Below are 22,661 nucleotides of genomic sequence, written 5' to 3' on the forward strand. Positions count from 1 at the left end.
CAGTACGTTTTGAGAACATAGATTATATAGAATTTAACCTAAATAAACACATAAGTTATTCTATATTATCAATATTATTACTGACCAAAACTTAATGTTCCATAAATAATAACGTAATGTAGTCATCCTTTGTATCTTTTAAATCATGCTCTCCTTAAGTCTCTAAATCTCCAGACTTGTCATATCCAATCTAAAAGTTATATAAAGAATATTTTGAAATTAAATTACACACTCTGATATTTTCGTAATTTTGTATAAATTTAATTATTAAAGTACAGTGCACACTTAACTTTAGTTTCTTATGTATGATTTAATGCTAAACGACAGCAATCTACAAAATGATATTTGTGTAATACAACAATCGATGACTATTTGAAATATATATGTCCAACAAGTTGTTTGTAAATACCTATGACACATTGTTTTATTGTAACCGTTGGGTGTATCCAGAGAGATTTGAATAAACCCGGTTGCCTAAATCCAGGCATTTTTAGATTACCTTAAACAAGAAGTTAAGTGTTGAACAGTTACTACAACTTCAAATATCCGCATGATACCCTGGGCAAATTAAACAAAATAGCTGGTCAATGAGAATATGCTGTATCTTATAACTTTGTTCACACAGGATTTTATTTCAAGTGAAATCATTACTCTTTAAACATTTAGAATGTTTTATTACTTTACCTACAAGTGTAACATATTCCATAATGTTTATAAAGATCAAGTGACTGTGAATAATAACAAGTTCAGAAGTTTAGCCTCATTTATAAATTAATGCATTTTTGTCATGGAAAGGATTCTAACAGCACGACATTACTACTGCTCTCCGACATAAATGAACAAACCTCCAATATCATGATAAATTAAAAAACGTACTACGCTGTAACAAAACAACAAACAGACTAAAGCAACAGTGTTCAACTTAAAGACAAACAAACAAACGTAACCTAAACAGATCCAAAACAAACCAATAAAGGATCAATTCAATCTGAACTTGGCGACACTCCGCTCGTTGTGTTATTCCTACCTAACACTTTTCCTCTCATATAATGCACTTTTAAACAATTTCTACGGTTTCAATATAATACCAATATATTTTTATAACAACTTTATGAAAAGATACATTTTAATTATAAGTGTCTGATAAGAACCATTATAATAAAATATGTCACTCTGTTTAATGTTTCATAAAACCTAACTTACACACACAATCTCAAATTTTTATTTCCAAGTTAAGGAAAACCGCTTTATTTTAACTTTTCCAGAATTTAATATACTATTTAAAAACCATGGGTGAAATGACCATTTCCTTAGAATACATTGCGCATGTATTTTCTGCATTATATACCAATAAGTCAATAAGACAAATTGAAATTAAATGTAAATTTGCTGTATTTACCATAAAAAGACACCCGTCGGTTCGTAATGATCAGGCAACTCAGTGAAACACCTTGTAAAGCGAATGTAATTTATATAAACAATAGTATTAATCTTCCCTAAATAAAAATATTGAACAAGAAATTATAGACAGCTAGGAAAGTGGAGTTTTTGTTTAAATTTTTATATTGGTGGATATTTTGTTTAAAAGAATATAATAATGTTGGACATATAACAATTAAGAATTTAGTAAAAGAAAGTAAACAAAACGTTTCCAAAATTCAAATTCAACTTCTTCCTCTGGTTAAAACAACTCACAGCCATGAATATAAACATGTTTAAAACTAAAACAAAAATATTGGCACTGGACATATGTTGCACATTAAAAATTAAAAAGGTACCGGTATAATAACACCATAAGTCTAGACTGGTGAGAAATAACCTAAGCGTGAACCAAGAGCACCAAAGAACACATGTCGCACGTACCAGGATGACGGTAGATTGGAGAGAAAATTAAATTTGTGGTGCTGTGGCGCGTCTTTGGAAAATAAACAGGACAGGTAAATGGTAGTCGGGATGGGAATATCTTTTTATGTTATATGACGAAGCCCTACATATTCAATCATATTATGCTTGCAAAATTATGTCCTCATTTAGTTAAGTTTATTATGTAGTAAAATATGAATTCATTTGGTGGTAATTATAAAAAGGTAACTTAGAGAAATGTCTCATTTCATATTTCTAATGAGATCAAGTGTGTCATTGTTTGTCGGCCATGTTGATTTGGTATTACAAAGCAACGATGCAGACAATCGATCCACTATGTAATTCCTTACATGTTCCTTTTACTGATAACAATGTTTTATGACTAGTGTACAAATAAGTTATAAATATTATATCAATATTTTATGTACTTGAATAACTAAAGGTTATAAAATAAGAGTATAATGGTTTAAAAATATATCAACCATAAGGAGGAACTTCTCCAATATTTTCATCATATGTTTTCAATATAATATTAGTAGCTTTGATGGATGTTATAGCAACCATTAATGGAGTTTGTTTATACAAAATTAATAGCTGCATAAACTTTAACACAATTTATTTACCAAAAACCTTAAAAACAGGTTTGAAATTATATTAAAGAACGTACACATTGTGCGTGGCTTTTTTGATATGGCTAGTATAAAATATTAGAGAATAAAAGTATATGAAAGTTAAATACTTATCCTCAAAACACATTTCAGGTTTATTGGTTAAACATTGGTTAAAATGTTGCTGCATTACAAGTATTGGAACAATAATTAAATATTTATTACTGAATGTGATGCAAGATTCTAGTACGATTGGGAAGAGTTATTCATTATAGTAATCTGCAAATCTCCAGGAAAGAAATTTCGCAGTATACACCGTTAGAGTTTAAAAAGCCCAATAAATAGTTAGAAATGTGCAGAACATAACTTTACAGAAGGCAGCTCGGAAAAGAACAAGAATGTAAAAGTCCGTCCACTTCCATTTGATAACTTGCCAACCCCTTTGTCGGTAACGTTTCCTCCCTAATTTAACGGCTAAATAGCCAGTTGTACAAATACTTCCAATTTAGCGATTGTATTTTGTTGACTATTAACTAAATAACTATATTAATACAGTTTTATAAGTGCATGTAAATGAAACAGTTTGAGTGTTCACATCAGTTACCTTTTATTATTTGAGCTGCTAAATAAGGCAACAATTAGTATACACAAATAAGAAATTAAATTAATTTTTATTGCACATAACATTTTTTAGGCCAATGTATTAGGACACATGTTATTTCCGGACATTTGCCATCGGTCAGTGAAACAAGAAATCAGTAGCACTACGTTTCGAGACCTGCAATCTGATCTCTTCTTCAGGTAAATAACTAACGTAATACAGAATTACAAACTAGGTACAACCAAACAACTAGGTACCATCGAAAATTCTTCATTTTTATTAGACTTAACGAGCAATAGTTTCACTTCAGCGCGTTCATCACCGTATATAGTTTGTGCTTTAATTGAAAGACTCATGTCTCAGTTTTTTAAAACTGGAAGATAAGTAAGAAATAAAGTATTGAACAAAATTTTTGTTTATCTGTAAAACTATTAATGGCCAACGTTTTTGAATCTTTTAGGTAATATAAATCTGTTTAGCATCAACGTTACTCATTTTTACTCAAGATAAACAAAATTTCCAAATATTCTACATCCTGTATATCAGGGTCCACAGTACACACAGAATCACTACGTAAGCAATATTTACACGATGGAGATCTTTAAAACTGACAAACATAATTTCCGTTTTGTGAAGCCTGGAACATCGTTTCTTCTCCATCACCATATAGTGTGGCTTTGAGGCATATGTGATGTAAATTTTTTTCCCTACTAACAAGTTCATCCATACTAATATTTAACTGCCCATGTGGCATAAGCCTACGGTATGAAATTGAGTTTATTATTAATCAACCAGGGTTTTTATTATACGCATTTAAAAATTTAAAACTATTATTCAGTGTTGTTTGGTATGGACATATCTTACAAGAAAAAATTCTTTTTTATGGGAACAAAGATGAGGCTAGTAAACAACTCGATGTTTTACGACCAAACTTTCAAACATCACACTAAATATATATTATAAATGTAAAATACATATATATTAAAAAAAACTTTATTCTTCTATAGTATTTAGTTTTATAACTCTTTGATGATTGACGTATAAACACACAAGCTTGCCCTTTAAAAGCTCGTTTGGTAGAATAATGCTAGTATTTCTCATAATCTGGTAATTTAGAAATAGTTTTATGTTTGCTTTATATGGGTCCAAAATCTTGTTATAATTATAACCTTTATTGAAATGTGGCCCACTATCATCTCCCGTATCCTAAAATAACTGCACCTTTCTGTATATATGCAGATTACTCTCATATAACATTCAATTAGGTAGAGTCATTATATATCCATTAAGAGTGAGTTAATAATATTATAAGGGTAGTTTTGTATTTTTTTATTTCTCTTTCAGATAACACCTCAAGATTTATGATGTTGCTCCCTTCTAATTACTTTATATAGATAATTACAAGGAAACGTAAAGTTGTAAGTAAGATAAGTGTACTGATGAAATCTTTCTCGGAATAACTTGGCACATCATAAGGTTCGATTTTTGTCCATTATGTTAGTCTTTGTAGCAGTGATCAAATAAAAGTTTTCGTGGGCTAGTGTGGGTACTGACAAGAGTGCGCTGAAATCAAATCTTATCACCGGCTAATCATTGAATGTTTACTCTATTATTCATTTCTTTCACTCTATCAATAACATACCACTGTTTGACTGCAGGCCGTTTGTTATTTATTTTAATAATTTCTCGTTGCCATAATGGTTACCCACAAGGCCAATTAAAAATATTAGCTAACGCTCGGCAAGTCCTATGGAGTGATATGCACCATTATTAAACTCAGCGTTGTTCATTGAGAAATGAAGACTTCAATCGTTTTAAATTTCACTGATTATTTGGTTTTCAAGATATCATGTGGCCACAGAGGAGTTTAGTCTGTATAGTCTTATCCAGGCAATGTGTCGCGTAGCAGGTCTCAATTAAATTTCATGCTAAATTAAAAATTCCCTCTTAAATTATGAGATGTCTTTCTGACAGAAAACAGACAGACAACCTTCCAAATCAGGGGAAAGTATAAGCATTAATTTACAGTTATTCTAACTGTAAGTGCAGTGGTAAATTATGCACAAATGACACCATTTTGAGTTTCTTAATAACACATGTATAGCAAGGATCGACATTTTAAATTTTATTTTCCTATGTTAAAAAGACATGTGTTCCATGAAAATATAAGTGTTATGTACTTATATTTGTCCTAAATATGTGATATATAACTGAATTTAATGCTTATAAAGTGTCATGATTATAACTGCATGAGTCTAAAGTTTTTTATTTTATTGTAATATACGATAATACGTTATAACAATAAACGTATTTTATTTCAGCAAACATAGTTGTTTAAAATTGGAAATTCAAACGTAAAATAGTCTATGAAGTAGTATTTAACAATCTTGGCTGATCTCCCGCTTCCAACACAGATATCCGGAGTGGGTGAAACAAACAACGGTTCGACTCTAAATATTTCTTATCGGCTGCTCTTTAACTGGACCACTTTGAGTAATGTTGTGATAGATTTATATCCCGCCTTTGTTAAAACACACAGCTTGTTTTTGAAAACAAATGTCGAAGTGTTGCTTTACATAGGTATAACATAATATTATACGTTTTTTATTAATAAACACAAAGGTTCTTATACTAGCCTCAAGTGTATATAAAACATTAAGCAATTGCATATGAAAAATGAATTATTCTTAAAACTGCGTGATGTATTTAAACACTCTTACAGAAAGATCTAAATTTAATAAATGTAATGTTATTCAATAGAAACCATAGCAATTCATTAAAACTGTATTTTAATTAATTCTATGCCCGTTGCCATAGCTGAGTCTGCCTTGTTGATCCGATAAAAAAGTACAAATGCAACAAAACAAAACCTGATTTTGTCTGAGGTTCAAGATTGGAGAAGACGTAATAAATAACCATGAAATTTCGTCATGAGTGCTTTGTTGCAATATACGAGGAAGTTATCTCATTCCAATAGACTTGAATTGACTGTACTTAGCAAGTATCACAAACCGTACTTTGGATGACGTTTGATTGAAGTTGTCTACATAATACAGACACACCGGCCGTGTGTACACCGGAGAGGGTCATCTAGCTAATACAATGATAGATTTGTGCATTTCGTGTATAACTCAGATACCTGGGCTCCATGTACTCGAACTAGAACTCTCTGTTACTGTCCAGTGATTTAATCTCTCAAGAAACTAATATCAGTCGGTTACGGTGATGGTGGTTTTAGAGACCATAAACAGAGAAAGTGAAAAATATATCCTGTAAATTCCAAACATTTCTATGAAATCCTAATATTAAGTTTTATATATAAATATATACATACATATATATATATATATATATATATATATCATGATGAATTCGATATTCCTAGTATACAGTAAAAACATTGAAAAGCATTCCAAGTCAGTTAATTATCGAGATGTAGTAGGATCGAGAAATAGAAATGAAATTAATCCAATTATTTGTAACGCTAATCCAATAAATTTAGTAAAATAGCTGCAATATGGTAGGTTATAGGCATAGGAAACTTTCCAAATAACCGTTTCTTTAAAACATAAATTAAATTTGCCATATTTAATTGTACATACATTTTCAAATTATTATATTACTTTAATGAGAAACTTTGCTTGGTACGTTTTAATTTATCAACCATGCACTCGATCATTATTACACGTCTTTTTTCAGTGATATTTTAATCCAATAATTTGGTTCCACCTTATTATCTAAACATAAATTTTCTTGAAAATAAATCTATAACAGATACAAGTAGAGAACACTAAACACGACAGCTAAAACATTTTATTTAAATTATTATTTTAAATATTAATAATTCGAATTTATGTTTATTTGCAGACGTTCAAAATCAGCAGAGAAAACATTTACAGAAACTAATACGTATCTCCGCGTGCTAACCGTATAACTAAATATATTCATTTTTCTCCGTCGGTCTTCCAGACGACATCTCATGAAAAAAAACAATCATTTGGACTTAAAATGTTGCATGAAGTAATATTTATATAGTTATCCATGATGCAGAACAAGTAAATTTTTAAATAAACTGCATACATACCTATGACATTTTATCATGTGGCGTAATAGCACAAATAGCTAAAGACGACATTATGAATGCAGCCTCAACGAAGCCAGTTACGCGACATTTAATAAATTATTTATTGTGTTTAACCATTATTTATAATAAAATTGGTTACATACATACCTAAAATAAATAACAAGCACTTTTATTGTATTAAATACCGTGAGAAATAAAGTATCAAGACTAAGTTTTTACAAAGTCACGACAGAGAGTTACAGTGATACGAGGAATTACTTAGAGCTAGTTTAATGTTAATGCTGACGTTTTATTCCCGTCAGACATAATCAGTTAAGCTTTGTGCGAGTGTCAAGTTAGCGGATTTGCAGAAAGAAGCTATTTTTAAAGCTGCAACAGTCACATACCTTCTGTCACCTTCAGCTGTACCTGAGTAGCAGAGGTAATTTGTTCGTCCTCGTTAAAAAGCAAAAATTCAAGAGCTTTGCATATAAACTCGTAGAGTACGGATCCCTTATTTTAAGATTAGATTATACATCGGATTTCATTGGATTGGTTCTAATGTGTAACACTGCATTACAAAGCTCTCATTTGTCAGATTTATTACTTAGTTAAGCGTTGGAGAACGCTATCACTTGATGGGCTAGAAACATAATTTCTATCCATCTATATTATCCATCTGTTTACAAGATATCTCAAATATGTATTGATCTACAGTACATTGATTTTTTCATATTTTTGAAGTAAATATTCAGTTTAAAGATGGTGTAAGTCACTTGGGATTTGTTTTTTAAAACTAGTCTTTAATATGATTGCAACGAAAGTCTCAGCATGAATAATTAAAAAAAAAGTAATATTAATTTTATAAAACTTTGGTATACGATGTAGCAGGGTACGTATTTGTATCGTTCTAATTAAGCGGGCAACATCAGCGATGCCAGTTACGCGACACGTAATGTAGCGTACTGGTACATTTTACACCAAATAGAATTTTATATAAAATGGTTTTTAATCAAACCGGTAATACTGTTTATAAACGAACAGAACTTGGTATTTAAACACTTACTTTGCTGTTTCGCAAAGAAAGTAGGGTCTTCCTCAATCTTTTGTAAGACAACCCAAACTTTATCATAATGAATACATTGAAAATTAGTACACAAATCGGATAAGCAGCTTAAGTTTGTTCATTAAAGGAAGGTATTTTTAACGCTTACTGGACTGACTGTACGTCAAGTTGGTGATAAGAGCGTGATATGGAACGGTGAAGGAAGTCCAGAGATGCAAGGTCGGAGATTAGATGCACAGCCTGAACCGCAAATAATATAGTAAACGGTAAAGGCTGTGAAATTGTTGTGTTTTGTGTGTATAAGTTTGCGAATTGTGTATAATATTATTGTTATAAATGAGTGTATAGACCGCTGAGAAGAATTAATAACGGGCCGGAGAACTACAAACAATAAACAGGAAACCGACAAATTTATCCATTTTATATTTGTAAAATGAAAACTATGGTTAAGACATAGATGTTTCTTTGGTCACTATAATTGGAATTACAGGAACAAGACTTAAACAGAGACGAGAGGGTAAACAAATTCTTTATATTATATATTTCTGATTGACAAAGATTGTTTCTCAGGTGTAACTAGCTCTCATGTGTTCAATATTAGAAGGAATTAAGACACACACACAATATTTGCAAAATGCAATTAGTTTAAACAAATCTAAATAGATAAAAAGGCAGTTAAAGGAGTAACTGAAATTCTGGTTCCAAATAATTAAGTTCCAAATAGCAGGGAGCATACTCGTACATGCTACAAACTGCTGTTCGAAGTATGTGAAATTCGCGTTTTCCTGATCGATTAGATATAACCGTAAATTTGGTGGTCCATAATGGGCCCACTAAAAGGTCCAGACAATTAAATCATTGGTAGAGTGATTTTAATCTCGAATTATGAGGAACAGGTGACCCCCTCTGTTAAGCTAATTGGAAACACGTAGATGATTGTCCGTTACAGTGGACAGGTCGTTGGTTTGCATCCCGTATTATGATCAGTAAGTTTTTGGAATTTATTGGTTGTATTGTTTCCTAAATTCAGATTATGCTTCTTGAAATTATTTTCCTCAAAATATACGACATATTTAGAAAGGTTTTGTGTTTAAAAACATGTATCTATGAAACATTTTCTCGTAATAAATTCATTTAATATTTCTTCGAAGAGTTTCTTAAACACATTTTTCAATTTACCCATATATAATATAATACAGACCATCACGCATTAAGCGTTTTTTTCATGAACAACTTTCTTTAAAGTTCTAATTTAATAACTTAAACATAAACATTTTATCCTTACATTAATGTTTAACTAACCGGTAACTTTTATATCTTGTAAATCAAACGAATAATTGTTTTGTATTAATTAAATATTTACGCAAATCGCTTGTATGTAGTATTATGGTAGATATGATTCAGTTTAATTAACAAAATTGTTATTGAAATTTTACAATTTCCTTTTACAAATACAATTTTTCCTAATTATTTCAGTGCAGAAGAAGAAGATGATAATGATCAGTTACATATTCACCCCATAATGTTATATGAATATTTTAGATGAAAGAAATCAAATGAATTTCATGCGAATTAGCCTTTATGTAGCTTTGACTAAGGCACTTATTAATAAGTTTTCATGGAAGTTCTGGTTACCAGAATAATGAAGTTATATCTATCTACAAAAATGTTCTAATAACAAGTCTAGAGACGATTTCCTTTAAAGGCAAGATAATTCTATCGATTCTCTTAAAAAAAAAAAAAAAAAAAAAAAAAAAAAACAGAAGGAAACGTTACGCAAACAACAGAACTCGATATTGCAGAACGGATGTAAATACACCAATAACGGACGTATCCGTTTAGTTTTCTGTAGTGATCTCATTATTCTTGTTTTTATGGCCGTATCGGAAAGCGGAATATTTTATGTATTGCTGTATATAATTTAGATTTGTATAACCATTACTATTTCAATACTTGTGTAGTAAAGAAAAATATATTAAATTGTTAGCAGCATAAATTATTCAATAAAAGTGAAAAATGCCCAAATATCTTCTACTGTTGTATTTTAGAGTATATAAAAAAACCAAATTCACAATGATTTATAAGGTATACAAATTAACTTTGGAACGATCAATGTGTCTACATTATTGATGAACATTTGTAAATTTACTAATTTGAAACTGAAAGTGATATTACTTATTTAGTGCTTTTCAATATCCTTAAGATTAGTATAACATAAATGTGTACCTGTTTGTTTATTTATTTGTACAATGATAATGAAGTTTTCCTAGGTATATTAAAATACCATTAAAATATGTGTTGTAACAGTGAAAATAAAGTTGTGGCTCATTGGAAAAGAATTAATAAACATGCATCTAGAAATCATAGTTTTTTTATTAATATAATCGGAGTGTTATTACCTTAATCAACACATTAATACCTAGCTTAAAGGTACAGAAAAAACACAGAAAATGTGTTAAATAAACTAATGATTATGCTTTAAATGAAGTTGTATGGGAAACTCCACATTCACCGAGATTAAAGCAAGATATATATGTAGCCATTATAACTAACGTTTAAGGGGTGAACAGAGAAGAAAACTCAAAAACAACAGTGAAGACAGGTCTCTCACATTGTAAATGCGCCTAGAGCTCTACAACAATTCAACTACATAAACAAACACATAAATTCCGTTAGTTAACACACATTCCGCCTTTCTGTTGTTGTTTTTGTGAGTGCTTATCAATTTAAGTTGTTAATTTTATTGAAAAATCTTCCTCTGAACGTTTTCAGTAGAACAATAATCAATTACTGTACGAAAAACTTATGTGTATAAAAACTCTCAGCAATTTTAATACGGACAAGTGATATTTACGGACAGAGTTTTAGGGAATTTAGCTCCATGGCTGAGGCAGTCTAATTTGCTCGATGGGTATCTCTACATTTATAATAGAAGTGGTAGCATGACACAGTGATTTAAAAATGTAGTGTTCAGCAATGATTTATATCATAGTATTATATATAGTAATTTATTACAATTGATAAAAACTAACTACCAAAACGTTTAATGGTCAAAGAAAGAGAGTCAAGGTTTGCTGTTACATGTATGTTGGTGTCTCTGCGTACACATTATATCTGTATAGTTTACCCCGCAGCGATCCAATGGAATCTAGATGGAGAGGAGTGTTTATCGTGTCTTCGTGCAACTGTGTACCTGAGTTAATAAGTGTAATTATATTATTTATTATTACTTATATTATTATTTTATATATATATATATATATATATATATATATATATATATAAATCCGTGTTAAAAATTTAAATAAAATTATAGTATCATGAATTTGCTTTAGAAAAAGAAAGTGATAAAAGGCTGCAATCTTTGTAAATACATATTGAATCTCAGTTTAGATTGTTTATATAAATTTATATTCCTTACACTGGATATTGAAATGTTTTAATGCCAGTTTTAAAATGAGATGAGTATCAGCTGTAACTTTTAAAATGATATATTGTATAAACTATTTAACGGGTATAATACGCTGTAAGGAATAAAAACGGAAGTAGAGTACTTGAAGTCTCGTTCATCAAAAACATTCATAAATATTTACAAGGCCCTCTGAATACATTCACCGCAATTAGTCTGCTTGACAAACTCATGTAGCCTCAAATTAAAAACAAGAGGATTGCCATCAGTTTGTACATAAATTGGCATTCGTTTGGCTTTGGTTATATTAACTGTGAGCCGGGTTTAATGAAACCAGCGCTAGACCGTGGAGTAGGCCACGCCCTTCCACGCCACACCCACTCCCTGATTTAAACTCCCAAAAGAGAAGGACGAAAAGGGTTCGGTAAAAATTATTGTTAAATGTTACAGAACTGAAAAACTATGCTTCTAAATATGGTGTATGTCTTCTAATTCAAGTACAAGAACCTAAACCATTACATAAAAAAGAAATAATAAGTAAAACATGAGACGATGGCTCAAGGTCTCCTTCATGCCAGAAAATGTGTATTTAAACAATCAAATAAATACTTGACACATACTACCAAATTCATGAGAAGTGCAAATCAAATTAAAATTTATATACTTAATTTACCCTCTATGATAAAAATTTGTTTCTTATTTATACGTGGAACTTTCTATTCATTATGTTTTACTTTGTAGTTACTATCAATATGGGTCTTATTTTGTATTTACTATTAATATGTATTTTATTTTATGTTTACTATCAATATGTGTTTTATTATTTTGTTTTATTATGATTACTGTTTGCAATTAATTTGTGTTTTATTTTATGTTTGATCTGTGGAAAACAGAATGGTTCCCTTCAGAGCAGCTTCTGAACAAATGTCCTCATGAGTGCTAAAGCAAAGCATCACTGTATTATAACATACACTTTAGTGCTGGGTAAGAATAATACAGTGCTGAAGAGTAGTTAATAGAGTCTAGTTAATATTATTTTATGTTTATTTATATTATTTATATAAAATAATATTATTAATATTAATTAATGTTAACTATTAATTTAGGTCTGATATTGTATTTACTATGAATACGTTTTTTTATATATTTTATTATTTTAAGTGTACCAAAAACGTAAATATAAATCATAAATTAATAATTGTTACATTTTATTTCTATACCGAAAATATATTTACAAACATTAATTATACTCATTAATTGCAATTGAAAATATACTAAGTCAATAAATGTATTAAAACCAAATAAGAACTGCGTAGTAGTGTGAACCGAACAGATTGAAACTATGACGTTAACTGAGTTATCAATATATAGCAGGCTCTTTTTGTTCAGGGAAATAAAGAAGACTGCAGTTAGTTTTTACATGATAATAGCTTAAACTTTAGAGTGACAATGAAAACCTCACTAGAGAGTATTATAATTGTTCCGTTAATGACTAACACATATACTGCAATACTTCATATATATATGAATTGAGTTAATACTACAATATGTTTTTTATAATAAGAGCATGATTAAAATACGAATAGGTAGTATCACGCAACGTAAAACTGGAATTGGTATAGAAGCAACTTTAAAAAAAAGAGCCACCTCAGTTTTGCGCTGTCGTATCCGAGATTGTGGGACCACCCCGACATCAGATCTGACCAAGAACCCCTGTTATCTTATCGCTAACACCAGCTGTAGCCTGACACTTCTACACCTTCCCTATCGCTGTTCTGAACAACGCTTTGATCACAATGATCTCACCTAGTGGCACGTATGCTCTATAGTAAACTTTACTATAGTTTACTAAGTGTATTGTGAGCTGTAGTTAAATATATTTTCGAAATACATACATCAGATTTTGAGCTACTTTCTGTAATATTTTAAACAGCTTCCTAATCCGTATATTTAAGAAATGATAACGCGCACAAAATTTGACAATAAATAGAACGACAAATATTGTATCAAATAACCTTATACGTATATATCCAGTTTTTTCCATTAACATCGAATAAATAAACCACTGGCTCCGCCGGGACTTGAACCTGGATCTCTCACTTGCCGGGTGAGTGCGCTACCACAACACCACAGAGCCCTTACTTTTTAGGATTCAATTATTTAGTATTTGACTGTAGCTATAACATATGCGCTTAAACAACCTAACTAACTTATGGCCGGATTACCAAATAACTGTAAAATGACTTATATTTACAGCTATTAAATTTGTATAAATGGCAATTACCTAATTTAATTTTCTATAAAAATTGAATCGTGAGAAGTACTTACTCCACCAGGACTCCAACCCGAATTACTCATCGCGTGAGTACATATAATGTTTAGTATTAGGAATGCATATAAAATAGTACAGTAAACTATACTCATAGTTTTACTGTCTCATTAAAAGTTACAGTCAATGTTTTGGCTTTAGCGATTATAAATTAAAATTTTAAAGGTTTTTATGATGTTATAGTATATTTTTGTATAAAATCTTATATGTGTAGTAAGCATAATACCTCATCTATAACAAATTAAGTTTAAATTTTATGTTGAATGTATATGAACATAATACGAATTACAATTATTAAGGTATATAAGATATAATTAAGTATTTCATAACAACATAAGTCATGTTAATAACGTCTGTAGATCATTAAACACACTTAAACAACTGTTAATTAATATCAGGTTTTTAAAGCGTCCTTTCCAACTTCCAGAACAGATTTTATCAGCTTTTATCGCAATGCAAATACATATTTAAGTTATTTCAAATGTACTTTGATAATTTGTACTTCATGTACTTCATCTGGCATGAAATATGAATCTCGAAGTACCCATAATGAAGTTAATACATCTAAAACTTTTATGAAAGCAACCAATATACATAGTTTATTTATACCATTAATGTTATATAACAATGTATTGCGATTTAGTTCTGATTGATGTCTAAAATTTCCAACCTTCGAGGTCTTCACAGAGTTGGTTTATAATTATGAATTACAATATTTGGACTTTACATGACAGGTATAGTAAAAATATTGCTGTAATGAAGAAAATATTACAGAAAAATTAAATTATGACAATTATTCAGGTTAAAATGACAGCAGATTCCTTGTTGGCGCAAAATAGATAACACTCTACAGAAATACAAATATAAATAACATAAATTGCGATCCAAATAAACTACTTACTATATTCATTGCCTCCTTACGAATTATGTCTGAAATGTATTTATTGTTTTAATTTTTGGTATAAGAATATTAATTTGAAAGCATTGATAAATTGGAAAATGATCTTTTGCATTAAATGTTTTGAAATACTATTGGTGCGTTGTAGAAATCATGTGGTTTCTACTCAGTAGCAAAAAATAAGCTTATATTGACACTGATTATCTTTTTCACCACCAACTCTGTTTCTAATGGAACAAAAGCAGACGGAGATCTTATCAGTGGCAACAATAGTGAGGGAATCTCGCTCTTGAGTCCGACATCTTACTGATACTGTCTTAGTAAGAGTCGATATAACTGCTCCATAACTGGGATCATCAGGGTTCTCCAGGCTTCAACTTTCAGCTTCCTCTTAGCACTTTTATTGTTTTCTTAGCAAGATCGGAGGCCATGAGGTGAGCATTTTGTAGGCGGTATACATGGCGTATAAAAATTTCTTACCAACAAGCATGCCCAGCTTTTGTAAACCATACATCTAGCTATACCCCCACTGTTAAAACAGTTTATGGAATCATATACTCCAGTGAAAGTGAAGAGTTTGTTCGCTCACAACTGCAGTGTTTGGGAGGCGATTGCACATTATTTTGTTCATACTAATTCGGATTCTGTGATTTACCATGCTGGCATTTATCCTAATCAGGCCAAGTAAGGTCCCCTAAAACTAGTTTTATTCTCTCCATCATGGCAAGGGAAATTGGATTATTTTATCATACCCGTCGTTCGAGACCACAGCTTCTTGATAGTTGCACCCATGTTGCCTATTTTGAGGGATTGAATTACGTATTTGCAAGTGATCATTCTCTGCCCGTACTGCACGTTTAATGTCCGTCAAACTACCGGTATTTACGCGAATGGCTAGTTCATAGTATTTTTGAACAAATTTACGATCTCCAAAAGTTGTTTTTCCGTCTATGCTATCTTAGACGACTAACCATATGCTTTTTTATGTCTGCAATGCATTCCAGTTTTGTCACTGGCCAATCATTACCATATGGCATGCTTACTGTAAACTTAGCAAAGCGTTTGGAGTCTTCTTCACCAAAGTATTCAATGTACCAAACGTTGTAAATGGGATAGACCTTTGGAAAAATAGCACGAGCTATGAATACCTCCAATATACACAGCATCATTTAATATGTTTTACGATACATTTATCTTTGCAGCCCCAGTGCTCAGATAATATTACGGTATCCACTCCTTCACCGTTTCATCGCTTGTAGGAGTTGTGACATCGTTTTGTAAAGTACATTTGCATTTTTGTCGTCGATGACAACACACCACTCCCTTTAACTATCATTTAGAGTTATAGCACCTTCTATGGCTTCCTTCATAATATCAAAAGAGACATACTCAGCTGCATACTCCCAAACTTCTATATATAACCTTTGTGGGAAGTTTAGGCAAGTATATGATCCCGCAGAGGGTCACGGGAGGCTCCTCTCCTCTGCAAACAGTACGCATACCATATACAGTAATCCAGCATTAATGTCATACAATGTTTGCCTGAATTCCTTTTAAGTAAAGCAAAGCTTTTTTCAAAAGAAACCAGAGTAGATTTCTCTCATTCTGAACATGTAAAATTATCGCAAAAGTACAGACTAACCCGGTGGTTGAGTTTGAAGAAAACCGCTTAAAAACAATGTTTACAAACTGATACATTACAAAACCACAGGTACTTCGTATTATGCGGAGGACACTATTTTTGGACGACTTTTCTTTGTCGGCGACTAGAATACACTTTAAATTGCACTATAAGTTTAGATCATTGTACATTACGGACCGTATCTACTATTGTATATCAGTTGGCACAGTAAATATTCATATTTGGGTGTTTCCACCGTACTCCACACATGTAGAATCTTCACTAGAGGTAAAACGCGAGCAATGTATTGCTGTTTTATAGCTTTCATTGTCACATAAATTCTAATGTTTCCCCCGTTACCAGCCATCAGTTGGATAGTAGTTATGTTTGTATGCTCTATTACAAGGGCATCAACCGCCACCAAGGTCTGAAATATAAGCCATTTATCTTTGGCCATTTTTGGTATAGTATTGTTGATCGCGGTAATAATGTTACAAAAAAACATAAAACTATACTAAATATCAATTTTTTATTTTAACCTGCTACTCAATACCTGCAAGTGTGAGTTCTACACTGAAGAATTACATGTAAATTATAGTATTTAACGTATAATTCAAATATTATGAAACTGCATAAGTAACCATTTAGAATCTCAAGCTAATTGTAGGGCCCTGAGCTAAATGAGTAACCCTACAAATATATAACGGTTGATTTTACAAGGCCTCACAGCTAGTAATAAATTTTGAAAGAAAGAAAGAAACACTTCTTTATTGAGGAAAAAATTAGGACCACATGGTCCTTTCTTACATTTAACCTCTACTTACCTCTTCTTACATTTTCACGCTGCCCAACAATGTGTATAGAACCACTGCACATTTCACTCCCTTTATGGGTGTTTTGGAACGCATTGCGCGTTTTACAACATAAGTATGTTGAAAATGTGTATGTATTACATTTGTGGAGTCACCTGATGATGATACCTTTGGTTTCAAAAGGTCTCGCCCAAAAAATAAACAATTTGGAACAATATTGTTTAAATTAACATTTAGTAATAATTAATAATTTTCCAATTTCTCCAAGCGTCTTCTAAGTGTAAATAGTTCAGAATTTTTTAACTTTAAGTATTTCAAAAATATTGGATTTTTTTAGTAATTTTAAATTTAAAATACCTTATAGTTTTTTTAAGAACCTTAAAAATACAAAATAATGGTGTATATTGAATGTTTAACCCTTACTAACTAAATATTTAGCGTCAGGCAGGGTATAAGTTGGAAGAATTGCACAAATTAGGGTGTATTTTATACACAACTAATATAAATCATTCTTAATAGAATGTTTATTAGTGGGAATAAATTAAGGACACAACCGTTTAAGATCCATAAGGCACTGATAAGGAATTTATATATTGTAAATAACCGTATTCGTGAGGGGGATTTCTGATAATGTTCTTAAATCTACAGTATCCATATAATGTATGGTCATTATTACATTACTACTGTTAAGTCTACAAATGAACTTTATTATGAAAATAATTATTAAATGTTGCATGTCATTTAAATTAAACCCCATTGCAATTTCATTAAAAAAAATAGAATGTAGTTTCTAATGTTTGAGAAAAATTGCAAAAGTATATAAATGTAAGTAGTACATAAAACGAAGGTCCGAGGTACATGAGAATGATTTGAGATGAAACCTATTTTGAAGGGATCTTGAAATTTTTTAAAGCGTCGAAAGATCCAATGACTAAAATGAGCATAATTTCTTTTACTAACCTAATTTTCTTAGTGGTGGATCCGCATTTTTTTTGTAATTCATGAAATTGCCATTTACCGCCATGACGAGTATATTCCAAACTCAGTTTTTGTTGGTTTTACACCCTCAGCTCACACAAGATGTGTGTATTCCTTACCTCTGGGAACTACGAAACGTTTATCTTTTCACGTAAGTTTTATTGCATTGAACGTGTTTCCCTCTATGTACACATTTCCACTGCGCTCTATATATTCTTACTCCTTACAAACTTTCTTTTTAATGTTATAACTTTATCTTTATGTTTAAGCGATTAATTTACTAGAAATAAAAATATGCTTAATTTAACGATTATAATAATAGAAATTTGCCAAAATGCAACAAATAAATGTAAGATAAAATAATTTTGTATATCAGTAATATTTTACGCAAACTAATAAAGAAATTAAAATTTAACTTACAACTACTACATATTACAAAATAGTCAAAACTTTAAAAATACAATTAAAAATAACACTAAAACGTTATAATTTTCACCGTAACACACAAGTGGAGTTGTAACATGTTGTAGCTAAGAAATTTAGTACTATCTCAGAAACATATAATTAAGAAAAAATTATCCCTAATTGAATCTGTATATTGTATATGAATCAATAAACACCTAACCCATAACCTTGATTCAAATAGGAAACTCTTTGTCTTTAAAAATGTTATAGATCAGGCAATACGTTGCTTACACAATATACATTACATTTTATTCTTGTCTAGAATCCACACAAATAACAGTAAATGTTTAGAGGTTTTTGATTTCAGAGAACATAAAACAGGATATATTTTAATAATAAATTATTTTATGGATTAGTTTTGGTCCAGCATGCCTATTTATATTTAACAGAGATTTTTAAATCAATAGAAAATTTCCCACTAAGAGGGAAATTAATTATAATCCAAGTAGATTTTAGTAGAATTTGGAATTAATAGACACTAAAGGGCTTTAAAATATCAAATGTCAATTATTTACTCTGCTCACATTTTTCTTAGCATGATATACATAAAACCAACCGTTAAAAATGTAAATAATCCTGGGACCGCAACTACCGACATATTTGTTTATGAATGAATCTAATTTCGTTTACCTAACCCACTGAGGTCAATATGGAATGTATGCATCAACTGAAGCATTCAACGCGGTCACAGTTCAGTAACCACAACTGCCAGCATGTGGGTACAGTAAACATCGGTACCGTACCTGAACCAGGGTCACGTGATTTGTTGTGGTTAACCTTAACTTGACAGTAGAAAGTCGTCTCATTGTTCCACACAATAGAATTCCAGAATCCTGGATCTAGAGTAAGATCAGTGTTTGTTTTTTAAATCAGATGAAACACGTGATTTAATTAGGTACTTGTATATTACTGTTGATAAAAAAAGTTTAGTTTGGAACACTTTATACATTAGCTTAAACGTAAAAATCTATAAATGTTACAATAAAACATATCTAATAAAATATAATTAAATTGTATTCTTAAGTAAATTCGAATGTAGTCCAACGACAGAGTGAAAGTGATTCAGGGCACCAAACAAATTTATTCACTACCTGATGATACTATATGAGCTTAATTGGAACTTTCGCTTTGTTGATGGTTTCCATGGATACACATATTATTAAAATGTAATCATAATAAAGCAGTCCGATTTTTAAAAGTTTTTGGTACTTATCTCTCTAAATACTATATCTAGTATTTTTATATAATTATACTATTTAGTTCAACTTACAACTTATCTAGCTGAATTAGTAATGCAATTTTTAAATAAAACTATTGTTAAGGAAATAGGACTTATAGAATTTCCAGACACTATTATTCAGTAACAAAACCAATATACAATTCTATTGGGGATCTGCAATCTGACCTATTCCTCAGGTGGATAAGATTAGGTTTTTGGAAGTTAGGTTAGTCACGACATGTAACTACCACTGTCTCACAGTCTCATACTTTTTAGTGTTAATTTCATGGCAATAGCCTTTAACTTACCACAATTATTAAATATAAAATGGAAATTTTTAACCTATATACAAATTAAATATTCATTTGTAAACTAAAAATTACAATAGATTCGGTAATGAATTTCGTTGAAGTTCTAATGGCCCATTTATTACTTGTTTGTATTATTTTAATTTGTTTGAACATTCACACTTTATTTTATTCATGTATTAACTTATGTTTAAGCTACAGTTTCATCTTTAACACTTGTATAAGATTAGTAATGGGTTATACAATTATTCTATGTTTTATATATAACAATTTCACCAAATTAATTAACTTTTTCTTAACTTTTCCATAATTATTAATGAGTTAAGTTGCACGCCACACATTAGCAAGCTTCAATGACGTCTATAGCTTACTTAATTTTTGAGATGTCCTGTGGACAAAGAGATAATCATAATAGAGAGAAAATCTGCCAGCCACTGAATGATAGACTTAAGTGACGCTTAACAATATCATGGATACACAGAGACCAGACTGACTGATATGATATATTTTCTCGCCCCTAGAGTGATAGTCCCCTCTAACGTGCAGTCAGTTGGTTGTTTACAATCCTGGAATGAATTATTAAGAGAATATAAAAATATAATCCTTTGACAAATTTTATTATATTTTACTAGTTCCTTATTTTTAAAACCGACAGCATTATTCCGTAGCTATAAGAGGGCATTATATAATATGACAACTAAAATGACGAAGAGACGACAAATAAGGCACAAGGAATCATGAAGGAGACGATCTTGCCAGCAAACTTCATACTATTTTAACAAGAAACCTGGATCCCCTTCCACGTACAATTGGGGAAATTTCTCGTACTATAAATTATATTTCTCTGCATTTATAAAAATTAACTATAAATGCGTATTTAAATTTAAAACATAAGGTGTTGAGAATTTGTGTTTGAATTAATTAATTCAAGTTTGTTATGAATTATTTTTATTGACAGTACGTATTGAGGAAACAGACTATACAAGATTGATATAAATTAGTTTTATTGACAGTACTTTTTGAGAACATAGATTATATAGAATTAAACCTAAATAAACACATAAGTTATTCTATATTATCAATATTATTTACTAACCAAAACTTAATGTGTTCCATAGACGTATTGTAGTCATCCTTTGTATCTTTTAAATCATCCTCTCCTTAAGTCTCTAAATCTCCAGACTTGTCATATCCAATCTAAAAGTTATATAAAGAATATTTTGAAATTAAATTACACACTCTGGTATTTTCGTAACTTTGTATAAATTTAATTATTACAGTACAGTGCACACTTGACTTTAGTTTCTTATGTGTGATTTAATGCTAAACGACAGCAATGTACAAAATGATATTTTGTAATACAACAATCGATGACTATTTGAAATATAACGTCCAACAAGTTGTAAATACCTATGACATATTGTTTTATTGTAACCGTTTTGTGTATCCAGAGAGATTTAAATAAAACCGGTTGCCTAAATCCAGGCATTTGTAGATTACCTTAAACAAGAAGTTAAGTGTTGAATAGTTACTATAACTTAAAATATCCGCATTATACCCTGGGCAAATTAAACACAATAGCTGGTCAATGAGCATATGCTGAATCTTATAACTTTGTTCACACAGGATTTTATTTCAAGTGAAATCATTACTCTTTAAGCATTTAGAATGTTTTATTACTTTACCTGAAAGTGTAACATATTCCATAATGTTTATAAAGATCAATTTACTGTGAATAATAACAAGTTCACAAGTTTAGCCTCATTTATAAATTAATGCATTTTTGTCATGAAAAGGATTCTAAATACATTAAACAGCACGACATTACTACTGCTCTCCGACATGAATGAACAAACCTCCAATATCATGATAAATTAAAAAACGTAGTACGCTGTAACAAAACAACATACAGACTAAAGCAACAGTGTTCAACTTAAAGACAAACAACCAAACGTAACCTAAACAGATCCAAAACAAACCAAGTCACTCTGTTTAAATGTTTCATAAAACCTAACTTGCACACACAATCTCAAACTTTTATTTCAAAGTTAAGGAAAATCGCTTTATTTTAACATTTCCAGAATTTAATATACTATTTAAAACCATGGGTGAAATGACCATTTCCTTAGAATACATTGTGCATGTTTTTTTCTGCATTATATAACAATAAGTCAATAAATGTTATATATAAGTCAATAAGACAAATTGAAATTAAATGTAAATTTGCTGTATTTACCATAAAAAGACACCCGTCGGTTCGTAATGATCAGTCAACTCAGTGAAACACCTTGTAAAGCGAATGTAATTTATATAAATAATAGTACTGTATTTATCTTCCTTAAATACAAATATTGAACAAGAAATTATAGACAGCTAGGAAAGTGGAGTTTTTGTTTAAATTTTAATATTCGTGGTAGTTTA

This window comes from Homalodisca vitripennis, chromosome 7 (assembly GCF_021130785.1).
Source record: "Homalodisca vitripennis isolate AUS2020 chromosome 7, UT_GWSS_2.1, whole genome shotgun sequence".
Taxonomy (NCBI): domain Eukaryota; kingdom Metazoa; phylum Arthropoda; class Insecta; order Hemiptera; family Cicadellidae; genus Homalodisca; species Homalodisca vitripennis.